Genomic DNA, 13,142 nt, shown 5'->3' with positions numbered 1-13,142 from the left:
GACTACCTTGCTTATCCATCCTAAAGGTAATAGTTTGTAATCTACTAACCCCAAACTCGCAGTCCTTTCCGCTCCCCGCCTCCTCACCCATGGCAACCACAGGTCGTTCTCCATATCTGTGCGTCTGTTTCTGTTCTGTAGATAGGTTCATTTGTGCCACAATTTAGAGTCCACATAAAGTGATATCATATGATATTTGTCTTTCTCTTTCTGACTTACTTCACTTACTATGAGATTCTCTAGCTACATCTGTGTTACTGCAATACAAACATTCTCGTGTGGTGTGCATATGTATGTATTTCAGGGGAGGTATTTATTCCCAGTGGTAAAATGTCTAGTTCCTAGGTAAGACATATGTTTAGCTGTAGCAAACATTCCCCAGACAATTTTCAAAGTGTTTGTACCAATTTACACTTCATGAACTGTGTCTAAGAGTTCTGATTGCTCAACATCTTCATCAAGACTTCTCATTATTTGTCTTTTTAACTTTATCTTAGTATGTCATCTAGCTATGTACTTTATATAGGTACAATATATATAGATTCAACAAACATAGGCAAAACGATCAAAACAGAGTAAAATCACTTAAGCAACATGTAGAATTCATTCATTTACTTATTCACTCATTTAATAAGTACAGATATTCAAGGGAGGTTTTACAAAGGATGAATGAGTAGGAAATGGAAATTTTAAGAAAAAGATTGAAAGAAGAGATTTTCATGCAGATATAATTACATTTTTCCTGAATACTCAGTTTCTATGTTCTCCTCGGATGGATGCAAAGTATCTCCCAAACCTCTAGGGCTAGGATGATTTCACTATTTTATTTCTCAACAATAACACAACAACAATGGCAAGAATGGTTCAAGTCACTGAGCTCACTGATTTTCACATTAGCATTTTTTGACCTGATTCTAACAACTGTGAGATAAAAGTAGAGTTTATTCTCTGAGTGCATAATTGAGGGGAAGTCCAGAGAAAATAATGAACTTGCCTGGCTGATCAGAACCAAGCATGTGGATGCACTGGATCTGGTATTTGAACCAAGGACTTCAGATTCCTCAGCCTCATAATGCTTCTTTTTACCATTAACATAGCTCTGTTAGACATTTTACACTATAGAGATTCTTTGTACAATAACTTTCTTAGTTTCATTTTGTTCAGTCATTGTTTTAGAGACCAGATCAAGTTATATTGTTCCCATTTCATAAATGAAGAAAGATAAGCCCTGGAGGAAATTTAAGAATGTTCTTTTTTTTCTAATGAGTTGATCAGTGGGAAAAATTCAGGGGAACACTAACAGATTGATTAATTTATTTTTTTTTAATTATTATTTTCCCAATACAATTTTTTTCCTACTATAGAGCATGGTCGCCCAGTTACACATAACACGTACACATTAACTTCTTAAATTCTGTCTACTGAAATACAAATGCTCAGGACATAGGGAGCAGAGGCAGCCATATATACCAAGAGCAAATGATAATCACTGCCACAATCTTAGAAGTTCACTTCTCTACTTTTGTTTGGACTCCTAATTTCTCCAACATAGCTAAAGAAGAGAAGTTCCTATAGTGATGTGTTATAGGCTTTCGAGATTCAGATATGAAACAATTCCATACATGGAATTCTAGGTGCTTCTCTGATTTATATTAAGCAAATAAATCTTTATGGTTGTCCCAGGGCCTTTTCTGGTCTACATTCCTTACTAGATAAAAATTTAACTGCACCACGTCAATGAATGGCTGCTTAATGATTCCAGGCTTCTGGAACACAGGACCAAAACAAACAAACAACAAAAACCAGATCATCAACTTTGATATCACAACATTGTCAATGATTTAAAATGGGATTGAGGGCTTTCTTGTTTCCTCTGAATTTTGTCACTTTGGAGTAAGGTGGGTAACAGAGTTTATGGAATATATCCGGTGAGTCTTTCTGTAGAAATAAAAAGGAGACAAAAACTTCTTTGTGTTCTGCTTTCAAGACCAAATAACTAAAAAGATTTATTTTGTTGTTGTTAATCCTTCCAACTGTGCTGGAAGTCCCAAGTTGAGTCAGCCCAAGAAAATCAAACTGGTTTATCTAACATTTCAGAGTCAAAGTTAGAATCAGCATCCTGCCAAGCAGACCTGTCTAGTCAGAGGTGTCTGCATTAATATACATTCTTCATGTGGTTTGGGCCACCTCAGTGGCTAAACCAGAACTTTTTAAAAAAAATATTCTTTATTAAAGTATAGTTGATTTACAATGTTTCTTCAATTCCTATTGTACAGCAAGTAGCCCAGTCATACACATTTCCCTGTGCTGTACAGTAGGACTCCATTGCCCATCTACTCCAAATGTAACAGTGCATCCACCAACCCCAAACTCCCAGGTCATTCCACTCCTGCCCTCTTCCCCCTGGCAACCACAAGTCTGCTCTCCTTCACTGTGATCTGTTCCTCAAACCACTCCTTTGTATTGGCAAGGTACTGACACCTGCCAGACCAGATCATAATATCCACTGGACAGTTAAAGAAAGACTATATCAAGAAAGTATGTCAGAGCTATAAATTCTGGTTAATTCATTGTGTAACTTAAATGTATTGCTCAAACCTCTGTCAAAAGTGGAAAAATGTTTGGTGGTCTCATCTGAGTCCTAGGCTACTTGACTGGAAATCAGATGAAAAGAAGGCAATTTAAAAAATTTTCCCAGGTTGAAATTGAATACGTATGTGTAAAAGAATTCTTTATAGACAGGATACTTTTCCTATAGGTTGACCCACTCATGTACATCTATTATAGGCCCCACCTGGCAATGGATAAGACTTGGTAGATAGATATCCTGTTTCTTCACCCCATGGGTAGAACAATTCTGAGCTGGGCTCTGCAGATTCTCCCAGAGGTTCCTGGTGGCCATATATCTCTAAAGCAATGCTAATTCAATGTTAGACTATATGACAGGAGTTTAAGTGTAAAGGAAAAGGGGATAAACTAAGCTGAAGGTGATAGATACACTTCACTTTGGAAAGGAAGTGGGATATTTTGCTGGACTCTGAGGGATACAGGTGGGCCTTTTCAGCTGGATGTGAGCAGTGAGAGATGTTAGGGTTACTGACCTAGGTTCTTGGATTTCTAATCAATAGAATTTGAAAGGGCCTAGATGAAAACTTCAGGCAAAGCTTTAATGGGACTCAGGCTGGAGCACAAGGGAGTAAGAACAAGCAGCCGATGTCCTTGTTTGTTCCCTGATGGGAGCGAGCTGGTCTCTTAAGTAGGTTGAGGATGGAGGTGGATCCATGGGTCAGGCTTGAGGGGTGGCTTAGGAGCTCTGCTCACCTCCTCGGTGCTGTTGTGTGCAGGGATCATGCCAGGTACCCTGCTTTTGCTGCTGGTGCCTCAGAAGTGGCAGATGGGTTTTGGCCTTTTTGTATCTTATTCATGTTTTGCCCCAGCTGCAAAAGCATGCATGCCTGCAGTTATTTTTAGTCCTTTATGGTTTCTTTGTATTCTGTTGCTCAGGGAGGTACAACCTCTACAGTAAGAGTCCCAGGGCCCAGGGCCCAGCCTGTCTCTTTAGGAGTCAGGAAAATAGCATGGTGTGTTTATGGAATGAAAGGGAGAATGATTGTTTCAGGAACATAAAGTTGGCTAGGCACCTCTTGGCAAGTAACAGATGCCACCATAAAGTGCCTTCTTTTAGTTCCTGTGTGGTCAAAGTTTTAGTGTTTAGTTTAGGTTTTTTTTTTTTTGTCTTTTGTCCTTTTAGGGCCGCACCCACAGCATATGGAGGTTCCCAGGCTGGGGGTCTAATAGGAGCTGTAGCTGCTGACCTACGCCACAGCAATGCCAGATGCAAGCCATGTCTGTGACCTACACCACGGCTCACAGCAACACCGGATCTTTAACCCACTGAGAGAGGCCAGAGATTGAACCCGCAACCTTATGGTTCCTAGTCAGATTCATTTCCACTGTGCCATGATGGGAACTCCAGGTTTTATAATTTAGAAAGAAATGCTATCCCCTATCATAAATCTCTAGGAATCACTATGTTGCAGGTGGGTGCTACTGGTGTCCTCACCCTGATCTCTGTTACTGGGTGGTGTCTCCATGTCCTAGTTCCTACTGGCTACAAAGGTTCCCAGCTGCCATCTTCCCTGAAGATGAGCCCTTGACTGAACAGGAGCCTCCTTGCCTAGGAGATGGTGCCTGTTCAGCCAAGGACTCATCTTCAAGGAGCCTCCTTGCCTGACAGGAAGGACAAGGAGGAATGAAGTGCTGGGCCCCAAGCTTCTAGGTGGTGCACCCCATATTTCAGAACTCCCATGGGATCAGGCAAAATGACATACCCACTTGACATCTTGCACTGCCCGACCCTGCTTCTCTCCCCTTCCCTTCTCATGAAAGCACAGCCTCAGTAATCATATTCCCTCAAACTCCTGTCCCAGGCTCTGCTTTCAGAGAACTTGACCCAAGACCCCATGTGAATGAAGGGTGTAAGCCTTCTTCATAAGCCCAGAGGGAAAGGCATTGCAGCCCTCGCAGTCCTTCTCCGACATCTACTGATCGTCTGTGGAAGATGAATAAGGGCTTTCCACCTTCCTGAAAGCCACACACTTAGTCACCCACAGCTTTTCTCACGATCTGCTACTGATCTAACACACGCACTGCCTACATTGGCTCCTTAAGGGCCAGCAGGCCACCGACTGAGAAGGTGGACGTGACCTCTGGCAGAAACACTTCTCCAATAATAGTAGCACAAAGACATCGGAACTGCCCTTTGGGCCAAACCACCCCACCCATATACAGTGGAAATAATGAGCAGGTGACTTTCTAAGAGGCCTAAAAATGGATCTGCAGGAAGGCTTGGGAAGAAAAGAACCATAAATTTTTTTATATACCAAATCTCAGGATCAATTTAAGGGATTGATGTGTGGGAAGCTCTTGTTCCAGGTCCTAAGTGCCTTGTCTGAACCCTCTGTTAATCTAAAAACAAAGCAAAACAAAGCATGGTCCTCCCGTGCCTAATGCTCCCCAGATGACTTGAAATGAATACAGAGAGACTATTAACAGAACATGTTTTTCCTTCTTTCCTGTTTTTGTTTTTTTCTTTTAAAGGGGCATTCTTTAAACCCATTGTGACATTCTAGTGCCTGTTGCTACTATGTGGGGTCTCTCTCTCTCTTTTACTATGTGTTCATTGAGCAAAAAGTACTTCAACATTAGCCTCAGTAGGCTCAAGCAGGAAGTTTATCTGTAACTCAGATATACACACAACCTTCCTTAATGCATTTCTAATTCAAGAAGCAATGGTTTGGCCATGTGAGGGCAAGGGTATATTCAGGATCCCAGCACCCAGCAATTGACCAGTTACACATGAAGCACTCAGCAGTGTGCTGTATAGTATCACCCAACAATTCCGCTCTTAGGAATACACCTGGAAGAAAGGTAAATATATGTTATCAAGAGACCTATGTCCTAGTGTTCAGAGCAACTTTTTTTTTTTTTTTTGTAAAAGCCGCAAACTGGAAACTACCCAAATGCTAATCAATCTTAAACTGTGATATTTACATGTAACAGTTTACAGAACCAAGAATGAACAACCTCCACAAATAAATTACCATTTGCTTGTTTTTTCTGTTTTTTTTGGGGGGGGTGGGATGGAAGTTCCCTGGGTTAGGGGTCAAATTGGAGCTATAGCCATTGGCCTATGCCACAGCCACAGCCACAGCAACGCGGGATCTGAGCTGTGTCTGCCGTGTCTGCGAACTACACCACAGCTCACTGCAATGCCCGATCCTTAACCCACTGAGTGAGGCCAGGGATCAAACCCACAAACTCGTGGTTACTAGTTGGATTCATTTCTGCTGCACCACAGTGGGAACTCCCTATATTACCATTTGAATGAATTTTAGAATGTAAGGGTGATTGAAAGAAGACAGATATAAAGAAGCATACACAAAAGCATAAACAAAAACTAATCTGTAGTGTTACACGGCAGGGTAGTAGTCTCCCTTTGAGGGGTTGGGAGCTAGTGATGGGCAGGGAGCATAGCCGGTGGCAGATGGATATCAGTGATGTTCTTTTGATTAATTCAGGGGCCACTTACATAGTTGTATTCACTTTAGAAAAAGTCATCAAACTATAGGTACAAGTTTTGCACCTCTTTCTATGTTATTCTTCAAAAAAAGTTTTTTGAAGATTGTTTGCCCAGATGATCTAAATGCTCCATGATCTGGGATCACTGAGATTTATCATCTATAAATGTCAGTAGTAAAATGGTGAGTGGCTAAACTAAATATGAGATGGTTATAAGACTTTGTGTTTCTGTACATGGGAAAGCACTGGTGAAACAATACAAATTATCTTGTTTCAAAATTAGGGGAAATAAAAGAGCTTTTTTGTGTTTGTTTCAGAGAGAACATTAACTTGATAGGTGTTTTTAGCATTATGAAGAAATTCTAAAAAAAAAATGATAGAATTTTAAGTTAGGAAGGACTTGGAGAACAATTAATACAGCCTACACATTTTACAGATAAGAAAACTGACCTCCAGAGGTTAAATGAGAAGCCCAAGGTCACATGTGCGGTTAGCAGCAGCCCTGGGAGGAGGTCCAAGGTCCAAGGTTCTTTTTTTCTAGACCACACAGCCTCCTTGTTTTCCAGACCTTCTGAGAGAGTTCATGAATACATTTTAAAATGTCTGTTCACAATTTTTAAAACTCAACTCATTTACCCCCTAATGGTGCCAAACTTTGGATGTGAACTGGCTCAACTTCCTCCACTCCAATCTGTCAATAATCCACAAGTCAGTAGACTGCTGGTGTCTCTGCCTCAACCTAATGGTTGATTTTAATTAACTCATGGTTTCTGTGCTCCCTAAAACCCCGAACAGGATTAAAATCAAGACGTATTCTCAGCAACCAAGACAAGGCCCTGAGGGTCATTTTTGCAAAAGCAATAACATTTGCACATCTCTTAAGGGAATCACAGAGTCCTAGGGCTAAATAGCTCCTAATTCTCTGAAGTTTACTGCTGAGATCCCCAGCCCTGACTTCTTTGGAGTTTGTGCTCTTTAGAGGGTTTTAAGTACTGTGATGCTATGGCTCCACCCAGACCTCCCAAGTTGGGTTCTCTAGGAACAGGGTCTGGGCATCTGGAGGCTTTTAAGTCCCCGGGTGATTCTGGTGCAACTGAGGTTGGAAAAGGCATCCTTTGCTCCTCTAGGACACAGCCCTCACCATCCTCTCTGTGATCATTCAGATCGGGGAAGAGTCACCAAATAAAGCAGTAACTGGTAAAGGGTTGTCTCAGCTACACCAAGCTTGAGTGCCCCACTCACTGCTGAAGGTCCATTGATGACATTCCACAGTTGGGTATATTTCCCCTTGGATTGGCTGTAACCAGCCAATAGACAATTTTCCATGTATGGGGCTGTATATTTCTTAAAGAACCACTAACTGTGTTCTTTGCTGGGGTCACAAAACCATTGGTAAAGATCACACACAAACTATAAGGAAAGAATAATCAAAGCAGGATACTGAAGGGGCAAAGAAGAGACTCAGCCAGGGCTCTGAGTCCAAAATCAGAGGATCCTGGGGGAGGTCAAGAAAGGCTTCATGGATGAAATAAAATTGGACTGTCAAACTGAAATGCATCATATTTGAGTTTTTGTTGCAAAGTAGAGACACTTCTGATGCAAATTTTTTTTTGTCCTATTAAAAAATGGCCACACTTGAAGCATATGGAAGTATCAGGGCTAGGGGGTGAATCAGAGCTGCAGCTGCAGGAGTACACTACAGCCACAGCAATGTCAGATCTGACCCACATCTGCGACCTTGTGGATCAAACCCACACTCTCATGGACACAATGGGAACTCCTCTGCATGTTACTGACCACACTGCTGTAGAATACTTTAAATCCTATTAACTAGACCCTAACAGATATACAGTACAAATAGCACCAATAATTAACTAATTACTGATCCTCCTTAATTAGTTCATTAACTAATGAATTCCTATGTCTCGTATGCACTATGCAGTAGTTTTAAGTATAACAGATATTTTTAATGACCCTGATCCTGACAGTTTATATCTAGCAGAGCGATGGAGAAATAAATGGACACTATAATGTGAGACGAAGATAAAATTCAAAGACAAGGCCTGTGGACATGGAGGGGAGAGCTTCTGCCCCAGCAGGACTTGGTTATGTGAAGAAATTCTTGAGGTAAGTCTCAAAAGATACACAGGAAAAGAAGAAACAAGGAAAAGAGTCTCCCTAGGCCAAGACCCTAAAGCACATGATGAGAAAAATGTTGCTGAGTTGACACAATGTCAGAAAGTTCAGTATGAGAGGAACCCAGAGCTCATGAATCTAGGAAACTCCCATCTCCTTAGCCACAACTTCCCATCTCTCATCTACCTTGGACACATATGTGTCTTACAAGTTCCTAGAAGACAAGAGACATTTCTACCTGGTTTGCAAATATATCCCACGCCCTATCACTTTGTGGTAGGTTCTCAACACATACCTCTGAATGAAAGACTTTTTTTTTTTCCCCCAGTTCTATCCTATTGTATTTGAGAAAACTGAAGTCCCAGAAGATACAGTGGACAGTCCAAAATCACAGACCATTTAGTAGCTGATCCAGATATTAAAACAAAATCTTGGGAGCCACTGCTATGTCTAACTCTGCCACAACAGCCCACCTCCGAGTCCTGAATTACAGGACTCTCGCCAACTTTCTGAGAATATATCCAAAGAAAGTGGTGAATGGAAAATTATTTGAATCTTGATTTCCTAAAGTAGGTGTTGGCTGCTGACTTTATGAATTTACATCAGAGAATGTGTCTGAACCAATGCTTCTGTGATTCAGGAACATTATAGTAACTAAACCCATCTTTAAAAGTAGGCCACTGACATTTGCATGCAAATAAGTGAGGGTTTCATAAAATTTTAAAGTTTTTATAAGCATAATTAAATAAGCAATTTAATCAGATTGTAACGGGGGAAAAAATGGATCCCGTTACACCCTTAGAGTGGTGGATTATTGCAACATTGAGTTCTAAGGACTGTATCTAAGAGAGAAGATTAAAGGAATTCAAGTCCATGCATAAGCATCATCCCAGAAGAATCAGTAAGATGCTATCAACCTTCAAACACTATCACCCAGACATTCATGGTATATTTCTCTCTGATTCATGGAGGCATAGAAACAATAATTTTTTTTTTTTTTTTTTTTTGCTTTTTAGGGTGACACCCACTGCATATGAAGTTCCCAGTCTAAGTGTTGAATCAAAGCTGTAGCTGCCAGAATATGCCACAGCCACCACAACTCATGGCAATGCCAGATCCTTAACCCACTGAGCGAGGTCAGGGATCGAACCCACATCCTCATAAATACTAGTGAGATTCATTTCCTCTGCACCGTAAAGGGAACGCTCAGAAAAAATACCTTTTAAAGCAGGAGCTATCCACCAAAGAGGAAAGCCAACAGAACAATCTTCAATTGGTGTTTAAAATTCTCCATGTTGAAGTTTGTTTCCTTTTTCTTATCAGTTCTGAATCTGGTAGAGCTCTGTTGTTGATAGCTACACCCCAGACCACACCCCCCATATTTTTATTTGAAGTGGTTTATAACAATATTATCCATCACCATTGTCCAGCTGGCTCCACCACCGTGGCTACACCCTGGTTACTCGAAATCTAACTGCATTCACGTGCCCAGGCATGGAGCAAGCACTGGCCACCTCTCTGTCTCTGATCTTGGATTAGTACTACAGAGGAGGACTTTCAAAGAGCCCTTCAGGGGAGAGGCACGAACAAACTCCTACAATCCATGAATGAATGAAGGAGAATGAAAGGGCTTATCAGAGGAGCAAACTAGAAATCTCCATGCATAGGGGTGATTAAGGGTGATGAGCAGTGAAGATTTGAGGAAGAGGAGTCCTTATTTTGCTGGTCTTTGACTATTTCATAGGATTTCAAGTAGGGTACCTCAAATGCTCTACAAACATGTTTAGATTTTTTTTTCTATAATCTGGAGGGAGCTATTAATGATAAATAAGTGGGATTGTTTGAGGGAACAGTTCTGGCTGTAGGAACAATTGTAGGAGAAGTCAGGATGCAAAGCAGAGGGAAAAATTAAGAGATCCTGTAGGAAACCTACAGTCTTGCTATTCACAGCAGTGCCTCTGTCACTGGGGAGTTTGTTAACAATACAGAGTTTCAGACTCCATCTCAGACCTACTAACCTAGCATCTCTCATTTTAGTGAGATGCCCTCATGTGAAAAGCACTGAAAATAATGCATATCCTCTGCTGGGCAAGGCTGGATCCCAAAGAGTTGGGACTGGCTCAAAGCCTTGATTGGGGAGCAAAGGAAATCTGAAATTAATATATGGGTCAAGGATGGACTCTGGAAGTGGAGGCTAATTTAAAGATTCAAGGCCTCCATGTGTAGGGAGAATATCAAAAATCACTTGAGATGAAAGGGCCACAAAAGTGAGTGGGCAAGACCAGATTATGCCTGGAATTAGGATGTCTGGAGAGGCTCCAAAAGGCAACTCGTGGGGAAAAGAACTTTCAACGGAAGAGCTGCCTGGAAGGCCATGAGTAAGGGGTCACTGCAGGGAGGGGTGGGGGTTAGGGGTTCTTGTAGGCACAGCGTGCCAGGCAGTTCTGATTTGGGGACCAGAGAGAAGGTAATTTCAGAGTCATGATGAGAGATGACCTGTAAGTTTGAGTGACAGGTTTTTGTTTTTTGGTCTTTTTAGGGCTATACCTGTGGCATATGGAGGTTCCTAGGTTAAGGGTTGAATTAGAGCTGTAGCCACTAGCCTATGCCACAGCCACAGCCACAGCAACGTAGGATCCGAGCCACATCTGTGACCTATACCACAGCTCATGGCAATGCCAGATCCTTAACTCACTGAGCGAGGCCAGGGATCGAACCTGCATTCTCATCGATATTAGTCAGATACGTTTCCACTGAGCCATATGGGAACTCCCGAGTGTTAACATGTTTTATGTCTAGAGTGAGAGAGAGTTGCTGAAGGTGATACTTATATTTCCAATCTGCTGGATTTCAGGAAGATGATATCACATGCCTGGGATGTAGACAATCTTAATGAACAAACCTCTGGAATAGTCTGTGAATTTGCATCAGGTAACTTTATGTGGGAGCCTTTAAGAATGAGTTAAAATACCTTGGAAGTCCCATAATGGCTTAGCGGAAACCAATCTAACTAGCATCCATGAGGACACAGGTTTGATCCCTGGCCTCACTTAGTGGGTTAAGAATCCAGTGTTGCCATGAGCTGTGGTGTAGGTCACAGACCTGGCTGTTGGATCTGGAGTTGCTGTGACTGTGGTGTAGGCCAGTGGCTACAGCTCCAATTCAACCCCTGGCCTGGGAACCTCCATATGCTGCAGGTGTGGCCCTAAAAAGACAAAGAAAAAAAAAGGAATGAGTGAAAATATATAATATTGAGCCCTTTCTGATACAAAAAAAAAAAAATGGTTTTCAGTGCTTAAAATGCTCACTATGAATCTCATAACAACCCCATAAAGTAGGCTCTGTTATTAATCCCATTTTACAGAGGAGGAGGAAACTGAGGGGTGTAAAGGTCATTTAACTTGCCCAGGGCAAAACTCAGTGTCAAGGCCAAAATTTGAAGCTGGTTCATGATGTTACAGCTCAAAATCATCATCACTAAAATCATCACTATGCTGGGTTATACTCCCTCCCTCCCTACACTCCTTTATCCTGTGGTCTAACCTGTAGGACATTTCCAAGTTCAAATAAGTATCCAATTTTTACTTATGATGGCAAAAAAAAAAAAAAAGTGTTAGACAAGATTTTTTTAGTTCTCTAAATTCCAGGGATTATTTTTATGAGTTGAAAAGCATTAACGGGAAATATCTCTTAGAAATAACAAGACAGTTGTACAAATTGAGAGAATCAATTCTTGAGGATGTGGGTTAATTAGTAACAGTGTTTGCAGGGGCAGTGGACAGCCCACAAAATTGTACTCTGATCAGTCAGGTCCATAATTGATCCTTTCCTACCCTCTAATCTAGATCCCAGGTATTTTCAACAGTAGTCTGTATGAAAAAGGGAAAAGGCAGGGGGGTGAAGAAATAAAGGCCAGGATAATAAAAATATTGGGTAATGAGGAGACATGGACCAGCCTTCCTGAGTTCAAATCCATCTTCCTTCTCCCTACGTTCTAGCCATATATCCTTGAGCAAGTCACTGTCTGTGCATCAGTTTCCCTCTTTAATTGGGGGCAGTGATAATATTTACTTCAAAGTCCTATTGGAGGGAACAGAATGCCACTTCATGAGGAACACAGAGTAAACACAGGTAAGATGACAATCATCAGATCAGCATTCAAACCAATACATTAATTCATGGCGGCGACTCCATTTTTACCAACTGTCCTCCAGACTACAGCATATCTGTCTCTGTCTCCATCTCTCTCAGTTGTGGGTTGAAAGATGAAGCCCAGGTTGGCAAGAAAGATCTCCTTTTAGTTTTCTTTAAATGAGCTCCAGAGGGCTTTTTTCCCTGGCCACTATTATTTACTCTGGCACTCCAAGTTTGCAGCAAGAGCTATGAGCAAAAACCTCCAAATCACATGGATATCAATAGAAGAAAAACCTTCCAAGATTCCATATCCTGCCTATGCCTCCCATCCAGAAACATCCACTGACCTCCTTTTAGCACCGACTGATGACAGTGCAAATATTTCAGGCTGCAGTGCTCTGTTCACTGCAGTCTGTCTGAGGTTGTTTTGCCCCTGGACTATTTTCGCTCACATGGTTGCGCTCAGCCGCAGACATTCAGATGGAAACCAGAGAGAGATCCAAATACTTGGGAGGAACCTATAAACAAACGTAGGAAGAAGCATCCAGTCTGACCATGGCGCCCACAAAAGTCTCTGTAGATGGAATATAAGGGGCCGGATTTCCAACACCTACTACTTGAGAACTTGCCTAAGTCTTTCCTAGATACTTTGTTACTTCTCAGGGATGTAAGCATGGAAATTGAGAAAAGCAAGTTGGGGAAAGCTCATTCATTGTGTGTGTGTGTGTGTGTGTGTGTGTGTGTGTGTGTGTGTGTGTGTGTGTGTGTGTGTGTGTGTGTGTGTTCAAAGA

The 13,142-nt window shown here is 41.6% G+C and overlaps 1 long non-coding RNA gene across 4 annotated transcripts in view; it reads right to left on the bottom strand.

The window, feature by feature from the left end:
- LOC106506610 overlaps positions 1-13,142 on the bottom strand; it is a 381,893-nt gene that overhangs the window by 48,165 nt on the left and 320,586 nt on the right. Inside the window, exons 8-9 of one of the 4 annotated variants that reach the window (XR_002339929.1) lie at positions 6,532-6,652; positions 158-1,938 (exon numbers count right to left, since the gene is read on the bottom strand). The exons of 1 other annotated variant lie outside the window; for it this stretch is intronic. This is a non-coding gene — a long non-coding RNA (uncharacterized LOC106506610). Of the gene's footprint in view, positions 1-157; positions 1,939-3,936; positions 5,420-6,531; positions 6,653-13,142 lie in introns of those variants that run through there. 2 more of the 4 variants (XR_002339928.1, XR_002339927.1) reach the window with 2 other exon arrangements.

Source organism: Sus scrofa, chromosome 17 (genome assembly GCF_000003025.6).
Source record: "Sus scrofa isolate TJ Tabasco breed Duroc chromosome 17, Sscrofa11.1, whole genome shotgun sequence".
NCBI lineage: Eukaryota > Metazoa > Chordata > Mammalia > Artiodactyla > Suidae > Sus > Sus scrofa.
Note: the sequence above shows the minus strand (reverse complement) of the source record. Positions and strands in the feature narration are given on the sequence as shown.